We start from the raw sequence: 21,325 nt of genomic DNA, 5'->3' as shown, positions 1-21,325 counted from the left end.
TTAGCAAAATGTGGTAGAAGTGGGAGATAGGTTTCTCTACTGGTTGATTTTCTGAAAATGCAGCTTCCAAGGAAGTCAGATCTGAAAAGGATCTCAGGGGTTTCGGGAGGGAGTGTACAAAGGCTGCTAGTTGTCGGTGTCTCCACTGATCCATAGTAGAGATGGTGGAATTGTGTAGTAGCGTAGACAGAGGTATTATACCTAAGGAGCTGGTAACTTGGTGTAGTAAGATTTTGGTCCCAAGATTCCAGGCATGGATCCCAGGATCGATATTCCCTGGGGGGAAACAGTTATGTCCAGTCAGAGGTAGTATTTGGGAATTATATGGCCATTTATGTGCCTTACACAGTGAGTCCCAAGACATGAGGGATGAACGGGTTAACGGTGATGTGTCACAGGACAAATTTCTGTATTTTCTTGGTATCCATATTTGTGTAAAAAGATCTGTACCACTGAGCTCCATTTCCAAGGTTACCCAAAGTTTGGAATCTCTGTGGTACTTCCAGTCAGAAATTCTATTTAACACAATTGACTGGAAGTACCGTATTTATCGGCGTATAACACGCACTTTTTTCCCCTTAAAATAAGGGGAAAATCGTGGGTGCGTGTTATACGCCGATCCCCGCTATTTTGTGATGTGTCGGAGCGATCGCCGCGATCGCCGCCGACATTCACATAGCTTGAATTTTTAAACATGGCGCCGCGGAGCTCGGAGGGACTCGGGGGCGCTCGTTCAGCTGAACGAGCGCCGCCGAGGACACAGTGACTGGGCGGAGCCGAGATACACATAGCCGAGGGTTCTCGGCTTTTCTCGGCGCCGTTCACAGTCACGCCCAGTCCCGCCATTGGACCTGTGTTATGTCCATCATAGGGACTGGGCGTGACTGTGAACGGCGCCGAGAATAGCCGAGAACCCTCGGATATGTGCATCTCGGCTCCGCCCAGTTACTATGTCCTCGGCGGCGCTCGTTCAGTTTAACGAGCGCCCCCGAGTCCCTCCGAACTCCGCGGCGCCATGTTTAAAAATACAAACTAAACGTTTGTATGTCGGCGGCGACAAGGCTGCACGGACCACTGGGGACAAGGCTGCACTGGGGCAAAGCTGAACTGGGGCAAAGCTGAACTGGGGCAAAGCTGCACTGGGGGCAAAGCTGCACTGGGGACAAAGCTGAACTGGGGCAAAGCTGCACTGGGACAAGGCTGCACTGGGGCAAAGCTGCACTGGGGAAAAGGCTGCACTGGGGCAAAGCTGCACTGACAAGGCTGCACTGGGGCAAAGCTGCACTGACAAGGCTGCACTGGACACTGGGGAAAGGCTGCAGATGAACATTTAAATGTAAGTTTTTTTTCCTTAAACTTCCCTCCTAAAAGTTTTTTTCCTTAAAATTCCCTCCTAAACTTGGGGTGCGTGTTATACGCCGGCGTGTGTTATACGCCGATAAATACGGTATTTCTTAAAGTCAGGTAGGGCTAAGCCTCCTTCCCTCTTGGGTCTAGTGAGAAGGGACCTAGGAAGTCTAGGTCTTCTTCTATTCCAGACATATTTACCAATTATAGAGCTTAATATTGTAAAAAAGCCTATCGGTTTTCCATATGGTATCATTTGAAACAGAAACAACACCCTGGGCAGTATATTCATCTTTACAACTCCAATTCTCCCCAACCATGAATGAGCAATCTGGGATCATTTCTGAAGGTCAGATCTAATTGTGTTTAAAAGAGGCATATAATTCATGCGGAATAATGCTGTCGGATTTGGTGTGAGAAAAATACCTAACTATTTCATTTTTCTCGCCTGCCAACTAAAAGGAAAGGCTTGTTTTAAATGGGTCAACGTGGAAGCAGGAAGAGATAGGTTTAGGATTTCTGATTTTGTAATGTTAATTTTGAAAATAGAGATGGCGCTGTACTTTGAGAATTCTGACATGAGGTTAGGGAGGGTAATCAGGGGTTGATGTATATAAAACAAAATTTCCTCTGCGTATGCAGCGTACTTGTGTTCTGATTTACCTGTGACTATTCCGTGAATATCTGGATTCTGTCTTACTATAGAAAGGAAAGGTTCCAATGATAGGGCAAATAAAATTGGTGAAAGAGGGCAGCCTTGGCGTGTACCGTTGTGTAGGGTGAAGGGGTCACTTAATGTGTCATTTATGCCTAATTGTGCTGTAGGGTGGTTGTAGAGCGTGGAGATTTGGGATATAAGAGATGTACCAATGCCCAGATGGGTCAATGTTGCTATTAGAAACTCCCAGTCCACCCTATCAAACGCCTTCTCAGCATTGGTTGAAAGCAGAAGGGTGGGCTGGGAGGATCTGCAAGCATGTGCCATCAGTGAGAGGGTGCGAAGGGAGTTGTCCCTTGCTTCCCTACTCGGGATAAAACCTGTTTGGTCTTTTGAAATCCATTGCGGGATCAGGGGAAGTAGTCTATTTGCAATAGCTATGGCATATAATTTAGCATCAATATTCAGTAATGAGATGGGTCGGTAGCTTCCACAGTTACTGGGATCTTTACCGGGTTTGGGGATGACGGTAATATGTACATGGATAGTCTCAGGTCGGAGGTTACCACCCTTATGCCCCATACACACGGTCGGATTTTCCGATGGACATTGTCCGATCGGAGCGTGTTGTCGGAAATTCCGACCGTGTGTGGGCTCCATCGGACATTTTCCATCGGATTTTCCGACATACAAAGTTGGACAGCAGGAGATAAAATTTTCCGACAACAAAATCCGATCGCGTCAATTCCGACCGTGTGTGGCCTGTTCCGACGCACAAAGTGCCACGCATGCTCAGAAGAAATTCCGACACGGGACAGCTCGTTCTGGTAAACTTAGCGTTCGTAATGGATACAGCACTTTCGTCACGCTGCAATGTTCAAAATGGTTTAATACAGCGCACTCTCTTCTTCTTTATAATGTGACAAGAATTAAGTAGTTTTGATGCTCATATTCACACACACTTCTCACAAACTTCTTTCGTTACTATTTATCGGGATTCCCTCAATATATTTTGATTTCTCACATCTGACAACATATTTTTTTTATTTTTTTGACTTTAATGTAGAATCTTTTTTTGTGTTTCTCTTTTAAAATTTTTTTTTTTGGTGATTTTGATTTGTACTCCCGAAAATGTTTGTGTGTTTTTTGTGACAAGTTCCCACAACACCATTGATATGTTGTTCTGTTTAATCTGTAGGAGATTGTTTGGTGTTGTTGTCCCTTGTTAATTTCACATTTTATGTTAGAAATGTACCTGAATCGTCACCAACAAACTGTCCTTTTTGGATGAAAACACACACAGGAGAGTAGAATTTACCTAAAAATATTTTATTAAGGGGTCACAACTATAAACAAAGAGGGAGGCAAATCTGGAGAAACTGCAGAAGTGGGCGAAACCTTGGACCCCCAGGGCAGACATCAATTATTTAAAAGCAAAATTGGTGGCCTGAGGAGTCCATATCTAAGGGAGGGCAGTCTGGTCCAGAAGTCCCAGAGATCCGGAAAGCAGCAGATGACATCTGTGTCCCCAGGTCATACGAGAGACTGCAGCTTTTGTCAGACCAGACTGAACCCAGGGCAATCACTCTTTGGTCTTCCTTCCACGCTTCCTTCCAGCCTTTGGCTGTGGTGGTGGAGTTGTGGCAGCAGGAGGAGGAGGAGGATCGTCGATCTCAATGACATTCGTCTTGTGTGTCAGTTCCCCACTCTCCCCCTTACGTAGGACTTTATAAATCAGGTCCTCAGAGATCTTGTGTTGGCCCTCCTGCATGCCCTGCAATTTGGTGGCAGCCATGCAGGCAAAGGCCTCTTCAGGACTGGGGAAGGCTCTGAGGGACGCAGAAGCCTCCTGGATCAGCCTGTATGCTGAATCCTGCACAGGACTGGGAGTGGCCTTCCTGGCCCTTTTGTATGGCAGGTGGAGGGGAGGAACCTGAGACTCAGTCAGGCTGCGACTTGTCCCAGGCTTCTCTTGGCTGACACTTAGCCCCGCCTCCTCCTGGCTGCCACTAATCCCCGCCTCCTCCTGGCTGACACTAATCCCCGCCTCCTCCTGACTGCCACATTCCACAGCCTCCTCCTGGCTGAGGTCTTCCTGTGTATGAAAAAGGGACATAGTTTTAGTTTTTTTTACATCAATCACACACAATTTTCACCTCCTGACTGCTGCAAATTGAATGTTAACAAATATAACAGACTATCCTTCTGAGCCCAGCATTTTTCATTCTTGTCCCATTTTTGGGTGCCCACTACTGTCTATTGATATGTAAAACACTTTTTTTAATCAGCAATTAATGATCAATAATAATATCTAGTAAACATCATTTCTTTATTGCCCAGAAATCTGTAGAAGAATGCTATACCTGACTCCAGCTGGGCTCCTCCACTTCTTCCTGGCTGAAAGGCCCAGGTTGGACATCAGAAGCCTCAGCTGGGATGGAAGGAAGAGTGGAAGGAAGAGTGGAGAGGGATTCCCTGACTTCAGTGTGGTCTGACAGAAATCGCAGTCTCTCATAGTACCACAACCTGGGGACATAAATGTCATCTGCTGCAGCTCCAGACCTCTGGGAATCTGTGACCTTCTTGCGCTCCCTAAGATAAGTGCTCCTCAGGCCACCAATTTTAGCTTTTAAATAAGGGATGGTTGCTGTGGGGACCACCGGCTTCACCAACTCCAGCAGTTTCTCCAGCGCTGCCTGCCTCTTTTGTTTGTGATTATAGTGGGGGTGTCTCACCTGCCACAGACAGGGCAGCTCCCTGTACTTGTCTATGAACAGGGGCAGGAAATTGTGGTCGTTGAACCCATCCATTTTCTCTGCAAGACACAACACAAGACAAACCCTAATGTCAGGCCAAACTCCCCTAATCTTGTTACAATATAGGCTTCAATTTCGAAGCAGTATAGGCCCAAGTTTAGATCCTACCTTCGTTAGCACGATCGGCGTCTCCGATGCTCCTTCCTCCGCTCACAGATCGTACGTAAGACGCACGTGTTACGATTTATACACACTGAGCATGCGTATAACTCCGCCCGCCCCTGACGTTCTTTCTATTCTATTCCCCGCCCCTTTTCGTTCGGCGCAGTGGAGGAAGAGCACATGGCGGATAGACAGCAGGATCGTGCTAAGTACAGCAACGAGGAGGAGGAGGAGGAAAGGCCGGAGCCTGAAACGTCCCAATCCAGAAGGAGATTAAAGGACTCAAATATGTCCTTTGGGGAGATGTTGGAGATGGTGGACATCCTGAAGAAGGCCGACTATGATGGAAAGTATGGGCCTTACCCCAACCCCAATGTCCGAAAGGCCAAGATCATGGCGAAAGTGGTCAGGAGTCTGCACCGGAAATTCAGGGTACGACGATCGAAAGATCAGCTCAGGAAGCGGTGGTCGGACCTGAAATTACGAGAACATGAGCAGTACAGAAAGATCCGGAGAGTGCTGCAAAAAAGTAAGTAGTTGTGCTGTGTTCCTATTCTTTTTGTGTTTATTACGTTCGTGCTGCTCCATGTGCTTTTAGGAACTGTTGTACAGTTTAAAATGGCAACTTTCATGTTCATGGGCACATTATTCGTTCGGATCACACATTTTTATTTCAGACTATAAAATACCATTGTTTAGGCCATATGCATTTGGCCACCATTTTGAGGCCCTATACTTGTTCTCAAAGAATTGGGTTGTGTAGATGGCTTGGTTACTAGAATGAAATGCAAACTAGATTCTGTGTAAGGAGAGGACACTGAGCAGCTGTTTTCACATCTGGACACTGGAGCACTAGTGTGGGACCCCAGAACACCATTTTTATTAGGGGGGCCACACAGGTGCTCCAGTGTATACTATAGGGGGGGTCTCCATCTGTGAAGCTTGTACCAAACAGGTAAAGTATTGCAGCTTGACAAAGGACACTAAAAATGCTACATCTTGGAACTCTGCTAAAATAGATAATTGTACCCCACTTCCAAGCAATGTTTCATCTTTATAGTTCTGCCATCAAATATCTGTGTGCTAATTATACCATTTTTGTTTTACATAGGGGAGAAAAGACTCGGAGGACACCCCTCATCCGAGGAGACCAGAGACCCCCCCCCTCTGGAAGAAGGGGAAATCCCCCCAACACAAGATGAGCAGGAGGAAGAAGACGTGGTGGAACTAGTCACCACAACAGGTGAGTGTCTGCGACCACAGGCTCAGATAAGAGATGGATGGCGGCATTTTTTTAGACCTAATTTATTTTGGGTTCCTCTCTTTTTAGGTGATCGTGAGGTTGTGGATGAAGATCCTTTCACATCAGAAAGTGCCCAGATCGTGATCGGGGAGATCATGGGGTGTAATTTACAATTGGAAATCATCAAGCAAAACATCAATGATGTTATTCCAAAATATAAAAACATCATTGATGTTTTGGGGCGAGTTTAAAGCCCCTTCAAATCACTTTCTTCTTTTGTGTGCTACAATGTGCGAAATGTTTTTGTGATTTTTCCAAAAGCCAAATTTGGAGGATGCACACAGTGTGCCAACATGTGCTATCTGCCATCACGGGAGATCAATGGACGCGTTTTGGGGGTGCAACCCCTTCCTCAATAATAAAGTAGCGGTGAGGAAGGGCTTTCTCCCCCAAAACACGTCCCTTGATCCCCCGTGATGGCAGATAGCACATGTTGACATTGTGAAATTTGTGTGCATCTTCCAAATTTGGCTTTTCCAGGGGTGATTTCCCCCCATCTGAACGCAATATCAAACCCAGTTCCTAAATACTCATGTCTGATATTGCCTTCAAGTTCTACCAAATGTGAACTTTGTAAGATCAAGATTTGTGTCTTTCTTGTGGGTTTTACACATGCCTGTTTTCTATAAAATGCACATTTTGATTTTGGATAATGACACCACAAAAATTGTTATACAACAAACATGTTGGTTTGTCAGAAAAACCTTTGGTAAATGCACATGTGATTGTGCAGGTATTAAAAAGATTGCTTATCAAGAATGTGTGGATTATTGTCTCAACGCTACAACACTTTTGGGGTGATGTAATTGTTGTTTTATGAGAAAATGGGGGTAATTTCCTAAGGGCAAATCCTCTTTGCACTACAAGTGCAGTTTCAGTGCAGTTGCAAGTGCACTTGTAGTGAAAAGTGTCTTTGCATTTAGTAAATAACAGCCAACAGTGCTTTGTATAAGGTTACACAATCACGACATTTTCTGCACTCCACACATTTCTGTCAGGGTCAGCTCAAACAAACACAAGCAGTAAATGTCCACAAAGAAGAGCCTGGGGGAGATGCCTGTCGAGAACTTGAGGTCCTGCAGGCTTCTCCCTGTGGCCAAATACCACAGGGTAGCGACCAACCTCTGCTCCGGAGTGATGGCTTGCCTCATGCAGGTATCCTGCCTGCTAATATAAGGGGTCAGCGAAGCCAACAAACGGTGAAACACAGGGTCCGTCATCCGGAGAAAGTTCCTGAAATCATCAGGATTATTCTCACGGATCTCACGGAGCAAAGGCATATGAGAGAACTGGTCACGCTGAAGCAACCAATTCTTGGTCCATGAACTCCTCCCCACCCTGTTCATGGACTGGACTTGTGTCAAGGTCAGGACCCCAACACCAAGCCCCCGCACAGCACGAACTCTACGAGGAGTACGCATACGAAACATGGCTAGAAAACGGTCGGCTGCTCAGAACAAAGTAACAGAATGCACTGAAGAACAGCAAGGCCTGTGAAGAGCGACCTGAAAAACAGCAACGAGCGGGCAAGATCGCACAGAAAACTCCGATACGAACTGACTGCACGCACTGAAGAGCAGATACAAACCCACAAGCACAAACTGAACGGCAGAAAACAATGTGAAAGCCACGAGTCTGAAAAAGCGCGAATCGTCTCTCACCAAACTTTTACTAACACGAGATTAGCAAAAGGAGCCCAAAGGGTGCCGCGCTTGGTTCTGAACCGGCCTTTTCTAGTCTCGTTGTACGTGGTGTACGTCACTGCGTTGTTGGCGATCGGAAATTCCGACAACTTTGTGCGACCGTGTGTAGGCAAAACAAGTTTGAGCCAACATCCGTCGGAAAAAATCCTAGGATTTTGTTGTCGGAATGTCCGAACAAAGTCCGACCGTGTGTACGGGGAATTAGAGGTCGCGTTGGCGTAGTCGGTCAAACGAGGTAATAATATGTCTGCAAAGGATTGATAATAAGCTATCGTGAATCCATCTGGTCCCAGTGCTTTGCCATTAGCCATGGCCTTTAGGGCAATGTGTAGCTCCAAGGTGGTAAGCTCCCCCTCTAGCGAGGCTAGAGTATCAGGTGAGAGTCTAGGTAGGTTCGCAAGTATTCCCTAATGAGTCTCGTCTTATCTTCTCGATCTGTAATCGAATGTTGGACATGGTACAGGTGTTGATAAAACTCTCGGAATTCCTTAGCTATATTAGGCATGTCGTGTACCATAGTGGCTGAAGAATTTTTAATTTTTGCTATGTAAGAAGCAGATTTCCTTTGCTGCAGGAAACGGGCTAGCAGTCTGCTCGGCTTATTTCCCCATTCATAAAAACTTTGAGCTACTATACGGGTCTGTTGCTTTTGGTCTATATGGAAGAGAGATTTCAGTTCTTCTCTCTTCGCAGTCAGTGTGTGAAATATCGCCTGCGACTGTCTAGCTTTATGCTGTTGTTCAAGTAGCTTAATTTCGCTAAGTAATTTAGATTGGTGAAAGGTGCGCTCCCTTTTTTCCTGGCTCCTAATTCTATTAATTTCCCCCGAATATGGGCCTTGTGAGCTTCCCATAGCGTCCCTGATGAAATGTCAGGGTGAGAGTTCTCCTTAAAATAAAGAGATAATTCTTCTCCTATGGATTTTTTGTCAATTTCATCAGTTAAAGTTCCTCATTCAGTTTCCAATTAGTGGATTTAAGGGGCAAAGATGGGATTTTAACAGTGAGCATGATCGGGACATGGTCAGATATGGGAGAGGTTTCGATTACGGATTTCACTAGTAATGGTAGATGATGATGGTCAATAAGAAACAGATAAATTCTGGAGTAGGTCTGGTGAACCTGAGAATAATGCGTGAAATCTCATTCCCTTCGGTGCAAGATCCTCCAGGTGTCTATTAACTGGGATTCATGCAAATGTTTACGAATGTATCTTAAGCGTTTATATGACATGCTAGAACTCCCTCTGGAGGTGTCTAAGACAGGTTGCAGGGGTGTGTTGAAATCCCCAGCAAGAAGAATGCACCCACGGGAAAAGTCTCTCAGTTTCTTAAGTGTAGAGGCTATAAAACCTGCCTGGTCACGGTTAAGAGAATATTGAGTCGCCAAGGTACAAGGCATACTGCACAGGGTGCCCCTCAGAAACAAAAATCGTCCTGATGGATCACTTAACCACTTCCCGACCAGCGCACTCTGATGTACGTCGGCAGAATGGCACGGCTGGGCAAATGGGCGTACCTGTAAGTCCCATTGAATTCCTCACCGTGCCATTGCGTGCGCCGGCCGGGAGCTCCGTGAGTCGGGTCGCGTGTCCCGCGGACTCGATCGCCGTGGAATACGCGCGATCGCCACACAGAGAGGACGAACGGGGAGATGCTGATGTAAACAAGCATCTCCCCGTTCTGCCTAGTGACAGTGTTACTGATCTCTGCTCCCTGTCATCGGGAGCAGAGATCAGTGATGTGTCACAGCTAGCCCATCCCCCCTACAGTTAGAAACCACTCCCTAGTACTGACTTAACCCCTCCCACCCTCTAGTGGTTAACCCCTTCACTGCCAGTGTCATTTACACAGGAATCAGTGCATTTTTATAGCACTGATTGCTTTATAAATGACAATGGTCCCAAATATGTGTCAAAAATGTCCGATGTGTCCGCCATAATATCGCAGTCACAATAAAAATCGCTGATCGCCGCCAATAATAGTAAAAAAGAAATTATTAATAAAAATGCCATAAAACTATCCCCTATTTTGTAAACGCTATAACTTTTGCGCAAACCAATCAATAAACGCTTATTGCAATTTTTTTTACCAAAAATATGTAGAAGAATACGTATTGGCCTAAACTGAGGAAAGAAAATGTTTTTTTTAATTATTTTTTTGGGTTATTTATTATAGCAAAAAGAAAAAAATAATGCGTTTTTTTCAAAATTGTCGCTTTTTTTGTTTATAGCGCAAAAAATAAAAACGCAGAGGTGATTAAATACCACCAAAAGAAAGCTCTATTTGTGGGAAAAAAAGGCCATTAACTTTGTTTGGGAGCCACGTCGCACGACCGCGCAATTGTCAGTTAAAGCGATGCAGTGCCGAATCGCAAAAAGTTCTCTGGTCAGGAAGGGGGTAAATTCTTCCGGGGCTGAATTGGTTATTAACATGGATTCCAGTGTAAACACAGTTCCCATGTGGAACCCAATGGCCACGCCTTTTGCCTTATGTACGTCAGAGAGACTATAATACCACATGGGGTATTGTTGTGAGTAGAGTTTTACAGAGGTAGTATGTGTAAGGTGGGTCTCCTGCAGAAAAATCACGTCTCCCCGCAGGCGACCCAGCTCTCTATATAGACTATGTCTCTTTCCAGGGGCATGTAGGCCCCTTACATTAAATGAAAGTAGGTTTACCGTAGCCATGGGGAACAAAAGAAGGGTTCCGCACACACTGGAATCTCGAGGGGTTGGACCTGAGTTATGGAGAGAAGGCTTAGGGAGAGGAGAGGGATGGGGAAGGGGAGTAAAAGGGAGAGAAGAAAGGAAATAATGAAAAGAGAAGAAATTAGTACCACACAATGAAAAAGATACAGACCACCATGGGGGGGGGTAACTGCAAGTGCACGCATAAAACTGCGGTGCAAAAACAGGATGCACATGAGGTCCAGCATCTCCACATCCACAGCCCACGAAAGGGTAGGAACATGAAGACGCAAGGCCACACAGCCCCTATTAAAGGGGGGGCGGTGGCTCCTGGACATCCAGGCACGGGCTCCAAAGGGAGAACAAGCAGTGTCCTGATGCCCCGGCGTCAACACCATATATTGAAACAAAAATTAACCGTAATAAAAGAACTCTAAGCATATTACACAAGATCGTTACTGAACAACCACCTATATGGAACTTAGAACAAAGAGCAGGGGACCCAGGACATAGTCCACTGACTTAACCCAGATCGGCACACAGCTAAATTAGGTATATATAAATAGGAACTGTCAAATACAAGCGTCCGTCTGATAGACCTAACTCTGGACTATGACGGGTCTGGTATACTTGCTAATAGAGGGTTTCCATCACCGTCCGGTGATGGGAAGATGATTCTTAGGGCAGCAGGTCCGAGGTTCAGTTTGGATGGGGTGATGTGCCAGATGCGGAGGTTCGATGTTTGCAATCCACCCTCTGCCATTTTGGTTCAGAGTTACCAGGTAAAGCCGGTATGATGACATCTTGCCAGCCAGGAAGCTCCGGTGGAGATATGTTCATGTCCAAGCAGAACTTCTCCAGGTCCTCTGGAAACCGAAGGACAGCCGTTTTGCCAGCTCTGCTTGCTATAAGAGCGGCCGGGAAGCCCCATCTGTAATTGACAGAAGCAACCCGCAGCTTTTCCGTGAGGGGACGTAATGCCCTACGTCTCTCCAGGGTCTCCCTTGCCAAATCTGGGAAGAAGGAGAGAGTTGCACCGTCAAAATCCAGTGATGTGGCCTCCCTGGCTTTTTTCATGATAAGTTCCTTTTCAGGGTAGTGGTGCACTCTGCAAATAACATCCCACGGGGTGTCGGAAGAAAGATTACGGGGACAGAGAGCGCTGTGAACTCGATCAATTTTCAGGGGGTTGTCTGCCGCTAGGCCCAGAAGGCTATTAAAAATACAGTGGATGGAGGGGAGAAGGTCGTCGTCTCTTGTTGCCTCTGGAAGGCCTCTAATCCTGATATTATTGCGCTTGTTATGATTTTCCCAGTCCTCTATTTTGTAGAGGGCCATCCTGTGAGCTATGGCAAGTTGGCGGGTAGACGTCTGGAGGGTCCTAATTGCAGCCGCGTGGTGATCCAGACGTTGTTCAGATTCCTCTACTCTCTCTAGTACTTGAGACAGGTCAGAGCGCACCGCGGAGACCTCTTTCTTGATAACCCGCTCTAGGCTCAGCAACATAGAGGCAAGGTCTGTCTTGGTAGGTAGGTCGCTCACCCACCAAGGCCGCGACCCCCGAGCGTGTATGCGTGCTCTCCTCACCTTCCGATCTGGCCGAAGAAGCAGGAGAACAGCGTCTGAATTCAGGCCTGTTGCGGGAGGCGGAGCCTGCGCCAGAGCTCGCTCCATGAGGCGAGCGGCCTAGGCCGTCCATGTCCTCCATGTCCTCGGGTTCCGCAGATAGGAACCGCTTAATCGAGCCAGCTGAGGTGCCTTTTTTAGGCAGGGGCTTGCCTGATCTCTTCCTCATCGTTACTCGGCCAGTAGCGGTGATGATGTGTCGGTAAAAGCTATTTGTTCTGTGTCGGCGCCGGAGCTCAGGGGAGATGCGTCCGCTCTACAGCATGCCGAAACCATGCCCCCTCCTTTCAATATTTATAATATTTGATCGTAAAACCATTTGGGCCTGGATTTTTCCCAGATGGTATTTCCTTTAGGGCTTTTCTGATTTCCAACCTGTGTGATTGGTTCGTCTAGGGCTTCTGAGTTTTCTGCTATAATCTTTGGCAGGTTAGCCTCTGCCAGATATTCCTGTATTTTTACTTTTCTAATTTCTTCTTCCTTTTGTGTCTCTTTCTTTCTAACCGCGTATAATGCACTGTAGTATGTTTGAAAAGCCTTTGCAATTTCTGTTGTATATATCATCTCACCTTTCTCATTCTTTATCTTTTCTATATAATTTAGAGTTTTTTTATTTCTAGAGATTTTTGCAAGATATTTCCCAGGCTTGTTTCCCCATTTGTATCTTTCATTTGCTACATTATTAAATACCTTTCTTGTTTCCTGTTCCATTAGGTCCTTTAGTTGGTCTCTTTTTATGATTAATGCATTATGGGTTTCCATATCTAATTGTGTTTTGTGCCTTTGTTCTAATTCGTATAATTCTTGTAATGTAATTTTCATATTATTTGATCTTTCCTTCTTTTTTCCTGCCCCGATAGAGATCAATTTCCCCCTGATGCATACCTTGTGGGCCTCCCAAATTGTTGCCTTTGTTAGTTCTGGCGTCTCATTAATAGTAAAGTATTGATTTATTTTGTTTATTATTATTTTTCCAACTTCAATATCTTCTATGAGATCTTCATTTAACCTCCATATACCTATGATCTGTTTCATTGAACCTCATCTTCATCATTACCGGTGCATGATCCGAGATCGATGTTATTACAATTTAGGTTTCTACTACATACTCCAGTACTCCATGGTCCACTAATGTATAATCCAACCTGGAGTACGTGTTGTGCACTGATGAATGATATGTATAATCTTTTGTACTTGGATCTTGTATTCTCCAAGCATCAAGCAACTGGTGATTATATATTTTTTTCTTAACCAATTTTAATTGTTTATTTTCCCTGGTCAGTGCAGTTTGTGGTCCATTGAGAAATTAAAATCCCCAGGCAGAATTAAGAAACCTTGTTTAAAATCCATTAAGGCGTTTAGGATCCCCTTTAGATACTTTTTTGGATGTTTATTGGGGCAATGTATGTTTGCCAAGGGTAGGGTCCCCTTCAGAAAAAGAAAACGGCCCTCTGGATATTAATATTTGTGTCCTGTGCTATATGTGTCTCTTGCAGGAATACTATCTCCGCGGCGTATCTTTCCAGTTCCCTTAATGCCATGTGTCTTTTTCCTGGGGAATTCAGGCCTCTTACATTATATGTTAAAAAATTTGAACCCATCATTGTTGCTCACTCCTCCTGTCCTTCCCCCTCCCCGCCCCCGTGGGGAGCCCCCAATGGGCGGTAGGGGGGACCCCCTCCAGAAAACCTCCAAGAAAGGAGTAAAATATATGCAAATCTACAGATCGTTACCCCCCCTTTCCCTACCCCTCCCCACCTCCGCTTCCTCATCTGTTGGTATTTTGACCTCATGGTCTTTGAGCAGTGTTTTCTCCCTAATCCCTCTGCTCTTTTAGGCCCGAGGTGGAGTTCTGTCTGGCACTGTCGGATCAACCTCTCCTACTGTCGGTGAGGTGATTTCATGATTCCAGAACACGCCAGGTACCCAGGTCTCTATCCCCTTTCTGAAAATAATTTCATACTTTCATCTACTTTCCGTCTCCCGCCCCCCCCCCTCCAAGTCTACTCCTCAGCATATTTGTTTACGTATTAAACTCAGTTCATTGTTCTTGCTCTGGGATTATGTTTTTCCCCGGGATTGACTGCCACTGCTCTTCTCCTTCTCTCTTAAACTTTCTGGTATTGGAATCTCCAGTTTTGCACAGAATTCGGCAGTTTCTTCAATAAAACAAAATGTTTGTTTTTCCTGCTGATCAGACATGAGGGGAAGCCCTAGTTATAATTGATATGTTCCTGTAGTACCATCAATAGGGGTTTTAAAGTTCTTCTTCTTCTTAAAGTTTCTTGGGAAAGATCTTGAAAAATTTGTATAATATTTTCTTCAAATTTAATTGGGAACTTACCCCTCATGTTTCTTTATAGTAGTTTTTTTCCTCCCAGTTGTCAAATCTAACTATAATGTTTCTTCGGAATTTCCGTCGAAATTTCCTTCGGTCTTCTTAGTCTATGGGCTCACTCATTTCATATTGGAGTTGTTACCTCTTTATCCAAAAATTGATTAAATATCTTCCTGATTATTTCTGTTAAATCTTCTGTCTGGGAGGATTCAGGGAGACCGCATATTCTTAGATCCTTCCTTCTATCTCTGTTCTCTTGGTCTTCTAATATATAAGCCTGTTCCTATTGTTCTCTTTTTAGAGATTTTTTTTTCTCCTTTTAATTCTTTTATTATGATTGTATGGCAGTCCTTTTTTTTTCTACTTCCTCAACTCTTTCAAGTGTATGTCCAAGGTCTTTGTGAATTATCTCTATTTCTGATTTTAAAGATTTTTCCAGGGCCGCAAACATGGTTTCCATGTCTGTTTTTGTTGGTAGTTTTCCTCAACTGGTCCTTATCTATCCCAGCTTCTAACTCTATCTCAGCGTCTTTTTTTTCCCTTGGTCTCTGCTTGGCAGCTTTTAGTACTTTGTTGTTTCTCTACACCGTTTCCTCCATGGGTTACAAAGTTATTAATTGGACCTGAGCTGGGGCTTAGGCTAGGACGGGGTGATTTGGGGACCGCTCCTCTTCTCACCGCCTTCTCCCTCATACTTTTCCCTGAGAAAGGTGGTGGGGTGGTGAGTATTTCAATCTCTAGGTATGTGTATATATTTTTCTTTTCCTTTTCTTCCTCTTTCCTCCCCTTTTTTAGTTATATTACCCAGGGAGTTACCATAGACCTTTAATCTCTAGGGTCTCCGCCCCAACCCCCTCCCGGGTTTCAGATTACTTCGGCTTCTTTGCTCACAAAGCACGTTACCTTTTCAAGAATCATCAGCCACGCGGAGGGAAGTAGAAACAAAAAACAAAGAAGATCTTCCTTTCCTGATCCACACAAAATATTTCAAGCAGTACCGTTCTTCAAAACCCACCACGTGAGACCTTATGTGCTGTATGTGTAGGCCCAATAGTCTGTTCAGGGTTTTACCTGTGTATGTCACTACATATCACATGTGCTTATGTAACATGTTAGCTCTGTGTGTAAAAAAAGTACATTTTGTCGATTGTACTCACCACTTCCACTTTCTTCTGGTTAATCTCTATTCCTGCTGTAGTTCATAACTCAGTTGTCTCTCATATGTAGTGGATATGCAGGGGATAGCCAACATATGGGGGGGTGAAACGCTCCGCGGGGTCCCCAAACGGTATTCCCCACACTCTCTTCAGATATTAACTCGGCTCTTCTTGTTGTCTCCCGACAGCCGGGTGTCTAGTGTCTCCACTAACACTTGTCCCCTTTAATAACCTCCAAGCACCTCCAGTATTCGTTGCTCCTCTGCTCTGACACCTCTCACAATCTTCCACTAGAGAGGGGGAGAGAGTGCCCCCACACCGCCTCTCCTTCATCTCCAATCCCACACTGCACCCGTCTCTCGTCTTCGCCGGCAGGGGATATACCATCCCCACAGGGCAGACGGAAAGGTGAGGTGGGTCGCCTCCTCCACTCACTCACAGTCCGCACTCCACGCTGCAACGTCCACCCAGCTCAGGTCCTCAGAGGGGCGTGAGGTGGACACACCAGTTCCACGAGCATATCCGGGGTAAGATGTACTAGGAAGGGGGGATGGGACAGGGCTTGGGCAATCTCCGGCTATTCCATTCGGTGGGGACAGCAAACCAGACGCTCCTACGGTGTACTCTGGGCCAGCGCAGGCGCCATTACTAGACTCCACCTGTGTGTAATTTAATCCCAGTATAAATACAGCTGTTCTGTGAGGCCCTCAGAGGTTTGTTAGAGAACCTTATAGAACAAACAGCATCATAAAGGCCAAGGAACACACCAGACAGGTCAGGGATAAAGTTGTGGAGAAGTTTAAATCAGGGTTAGCTTATAAAAAAATGTCCCAAGCTTTGAACATCTCACAGAGCACTGTTCAATCCATCGTCGGAAAATGGAAAGAGTATGGCACAACTGCAAACCTACCAAGACATGGCCGTCCACCTAAACTGACAGGCCGGGTAAGGAGAGCATTATTTAGAGAAGCAGCCAAGAGGCCCATGGTGACTCTGGATGCACTGCAGAGATACACTGCTCAGGTGGGAGAATCTGTCCACAGGACAACTATTAGTCGTGCACTCCACAAATTTGACCTTTATGGAAGAGTGACAAGAAGAAAGCCATTGTTGAAATAAAGCCATAAGAGGGGCGTGGTCTCGGGATGGCGGTGTGAAGAAGCACTTCTACAGAGCTCCCGGCCGGCGGCTCCCCTGCAGCTAATTACGGTTACCATACCCCACAGTACCGGTGCCCAGCAGGTCTCTTGGATGTCCAGGAAGCCTGACCGACATCCCGCAGCCTCGGGACCGATTTCTGCGACCACAACAGCTGGCGGTCTCCACGCCGCCGGCTTCCAAGATGGCGCTGACCCGTTCTGCAGCCTCAGACACAGCAGGGGACTCCAGAGTGTCTGGTCCCTCACAGCAGCGGCCAGACAATTACACTATGCTGCCATTCTCACACCCCAGTGATGTCTCTCCCTGCCTTCCCAGATCGCTGGCAGTCTCCACAGATTTGGAAGAAGAACTGCTCAGCTTGGAGAACACTGCCTCCTCACCAGCTCCTACCCCATCCAGTGCTCTGTGTCTCAGCCCAGAGCCCACCGAGGAGGACACACTGATGCCTCCACATCTGCCCACAGTGAGTACCTTTGATAGCCCACATCAGTCTCCTAGTCTCCCTCTTAATGCCAATGCTGAGCTTAGGCTATGGGCATTTTTACAACAGCTCCCCAATAGAGCAGATGCAGATCTAGAGTCACTTGTTCAGAGAATGGAGACTGCTCTGAAGGGTAAATTGCAGGCCCTCAGGCAGGAGGTGTCTGAACTGAACACTCGTGTCACTGTAGTGGAGCAAGAACAGAGCACAATGTCTCAGTCTGTACAAACCCTAAAATCTTCTAACCCTGAACTCACTGACCAAGTTGTCCAACTGCATTTTCTGCTTGATGACATAGAGAATCGCAGCCGCCAGCAGAATATACAGTTAAGGGGGGTCCCAGAATCTGTCCCACAATTGGAATTGCGTTAGACAGTGGCCAATATCTTTAACCGTTATCTGGATCGCTTGCCAGACTCTGAGATAGTCATTGATAAAGTTCCCAGAACCCTGGGCCCAAGGTCGGACACCACTGACAGACCCAGACACGTCCTCTGCTGCTTACATTCTTTTACCCTCAAGGAAGACATAATACAGCCGGCCTGGAGGGTGGGAGTCCTGGAGTTTGATGGCGCAGCTGTCCTCCTTTTGCCAGATGTTTCCAGAAAGACTCTTCTCATGCAGCGGACGCTCAAGCCATTCTTGGATGTCCTGAGCGAGAAAGGTTTTACCTACAAATGGGGTCATCCTTACCATCTCATCGTCTGAAAGGGCACAGGTACCTTCTCTCTACGTCATCCTTCGGAGCTGCCAGACCTGTTTGTCTTTGCTGAGATTCCAATACCTAACTGGCTTACAGTGCTGGTCTCTGGTGATCCCTGGCGCCAGGTCCCCTCGGGCAGACCACAAAGGGTCCATTATAATCAAAGAGGTCGGGGAGGCCTCTCACAAGCTTGAGTGTCGGGGAACCCCCGACCCTCACTTCTGAATGAAGAGGCGGCCGTTTGAACCTACCAACGCACACAGTCAAAATAAACCTAGCTCTACATTTTTGCTTTACCTGTTGAACTTACAGGGACTACCTAACTCTCCCATTTTCTCTGGGGGCTATACCTGGACTACTGTGGAGAGGACCAGCGAAACCGGGGTTCGCCTGGTATGACTTTTAGCATGTCTTGGTTTGATGACAATCAGAGGCCTCCCTTATGTTATAAAAAGTTAATATAGTCCCTTTTTTTTTTTTTTGCCCTCTACTTTGTTATATTGCACAGTATGTCCGTGAATGTTGCATTTTACTTTCCAATGCCTTCATATCTGTGCACCCTGGCTGTTCTGGGTTGGGCTATGAATTTTATGGCCACACTCGGGAGTCATGGCTCTACCTCGAGACAGGACTAGTAGCTGTATACCCCTATAATTTTGGGGCTGTCTTGTTGACCTGTCCCAAGCTCAGAGCATTAAACCAGTGCCAATTTCAATTTATACTTTGAGGGTTTTTTCAATTTCCAATGGTATGATCTCTAGTACACCCTGGTCCACTGTAAAGCAGAGACCTTCTTTATGCTATACAGAGTTAATATAGTCCCCCCCCCCTTTTTTTTGCCTTCTAAGTTGCTTGATATATTGCATTGTATGTCCGTTAATATTACATTTCACTTAACAATGCTTTTCTAATTGTGCACTCGAAGTGTTCTGTGTGAGGGTGTGAATTTTGCAGCCACACTCAGGAGTCATGGCCCTGCATCAAGACCAGTCCAGCAGCCGTATACCCCCATAATTTTTGGGGCTGGCCTGTTAGTTACATAGTTAGTCAGGTTGAAAAAAGACACAAGTCCATCCAGTTCAACCATACTGTTGAACTGTCCTGAGTTTAGGGCATTAGGCCAGTGCTGATTTCAACTTTTTCTTTGTGGGTTTTTCAATTTTCAGCTTATTACTAATGTGTTTGATCTGTGGCGCTCTTAAAAGATCCTGAAATCACGGCAGATATTGTCAAGGAAATTTCCTTATACTTCTCTACTAATGTAGGCTCTGTGAACAATCCAATTTCTGTGTGGTCTTCACACAAATGCTACATTAGGGGAATCCTACTTAAACATGGTTATGCGGCCAAACAATGTCGCAACAAAACCTTGTCCGACCTTCTGGCTTGACTCCATTCCCTAGAACGTCAACGTAAGTCTGGACCAGACCGTATCATAAGGGATCACTCTCTATACGAAACAAAACATCTTTTGTTGAAGGCCTGTCGTTCTTTTTACAAATACAAAGATAAGTGCGGTCGCCTACTGGCCAATGCCTTACGCAAATTTATAGACAAACTCCTGTACCACTGTATATACAGTACAGTAGTGTTGTAGATTGCTAGTACAATACTTGAACTACTGACCGAAAATATGGCAAGAATGGAGAATGTGAGGTGAAATGCGCAGCACGGCACTGATAACGGATAAAACGGCCACGGCGGACCCAAGGTGTGCAGGCATAAGGTTGAATCTCACCCCTCCCTTGGTCCTGGATCTAAACCTGCTTGTCAACTTGCTGGTGTCAACACACCAGCAAGTTGACGAGCAGGTTTAGTTTCAGGACCAAGGGAGGGGTGAGATTCAACCTTATGCCTGCACACCTTGGGTCGGCCGTGGTCGTTTTATCCGCTGCTCTGGAGGCTTTGAAAGGCTTACCTTAGTCACTTTTGCTGTCTTTTAACTTGTACCATGTGAGTTTAAATCTTGGAGGCCGTTTAGTGTTTTCATTAAAGCTTTGTTTACAGTACACTATTGGTACACTTTTTTATTCACATGTGGAGATTATATGAGACGCACGGCTGGAGTTCGGATGCTTGCTCTAAAACCCTATCCATGTGGTTTAAATGTGCTTAAGCCTAACATGAGAATGTAGGCATTGGAATTCGGTGAGTGCGTTTCTTTAGGGGAGTGGAATCACAGACACATTGGTGTGGTGAATGGATTAAGAGATCTTCACATAGACTATAGATCCTCTTCAATATTTTATGGACTTTATTTTTTATATTTTGGATAAAAAAATTTTTTTTTTTTTTCTTTTGTAGCTTAATTAGCTACATCATATCACTTCACTTGTCACAGGGTGTTTAGTGCTATTTGTCAATTTAGTGCTTTAGCATTTATTATATTTTAGTACATGTCAATTATATTCTCATTTGTAAATTGTGAGTCACATGTCACTTTAGGGGATTTAATACTCCTTGTGCACAATCATTTAGCGCCGCTATTTTGACTTTGTGTCATTATCCCAGATTGACCAGTAGTTAAAATTCAGCTTTTATATTTGATCCTTTTAAGTGGCAGCTTCCACATACTCTGTATCTATCCAGAGGCGCAATGGCGGTATTTTGAGTAGTGGAGCCTTTTTCTCAATTATACCCACAGGATTACACTTGTAGAACTAGCGTTCGTAATGGAGATATCACATTCGTGACGCGGCAAATTATGAAATCTCTCAATGCAGCGCATTCTCTTCTTCTTTATAATGCTATAATTAAGTGTTCTTGCATAGCAAGACCACTTACTGTTATCTCACATATATATTATTATTCTTATTATAGCCAAATTTACCACCCTAACTCCTCCCACAGCTTTTACACTACATAGACAAGTAATATACCAAAACGTGCGGATTGTTCCCGATTGGTGTGCTATTACTTTGTGGAATGTTTCGTCGAATGGTTCACGAAATATCATTGTTTTTGCGGTGAAATTGGTCCCATAGGAATAAATGGTGAAATGTTCAAAACTAGAGTGGGAGGTGACAAAAGCTGAAAAATCAGAACATGATTTCTAAACTGCCACCACTCCCTCATTTTCAAGCCCATCTACACAAATCTTATATCAAAACGCTCAGCTATCCCTGGTGCCACTAAACATTTCCACGGCTAAGCCATAGTCCTGATAGTTTTCACAATATGACCATTTGTTTGTAACTCAAGCCATCCATTCATTGAAACTACACTCTAGCCACTTCAAATTT

This window comes from Aquarana catesbeiana, linkage group LG04 (genome assembly GCF_042186555.1).
Source record: "Aquarana catesbeiana isolate 2022-GZ linkage group LG04, ASM4218655v1, whole genome shotgun sequence".
In the NCBI taxonomy this organism is placed as follows: domain Eukaryota; kingdom Metazoa; phylum Chordata; class Amphibia; order Anura; family Ranidae; genus Aquarana; species Aquarana catesbeiana.
The sequence above is the reverse complement of the archived record's forward strand: the minus strand, read 5'-3'. Positions refer to the sequence as shown.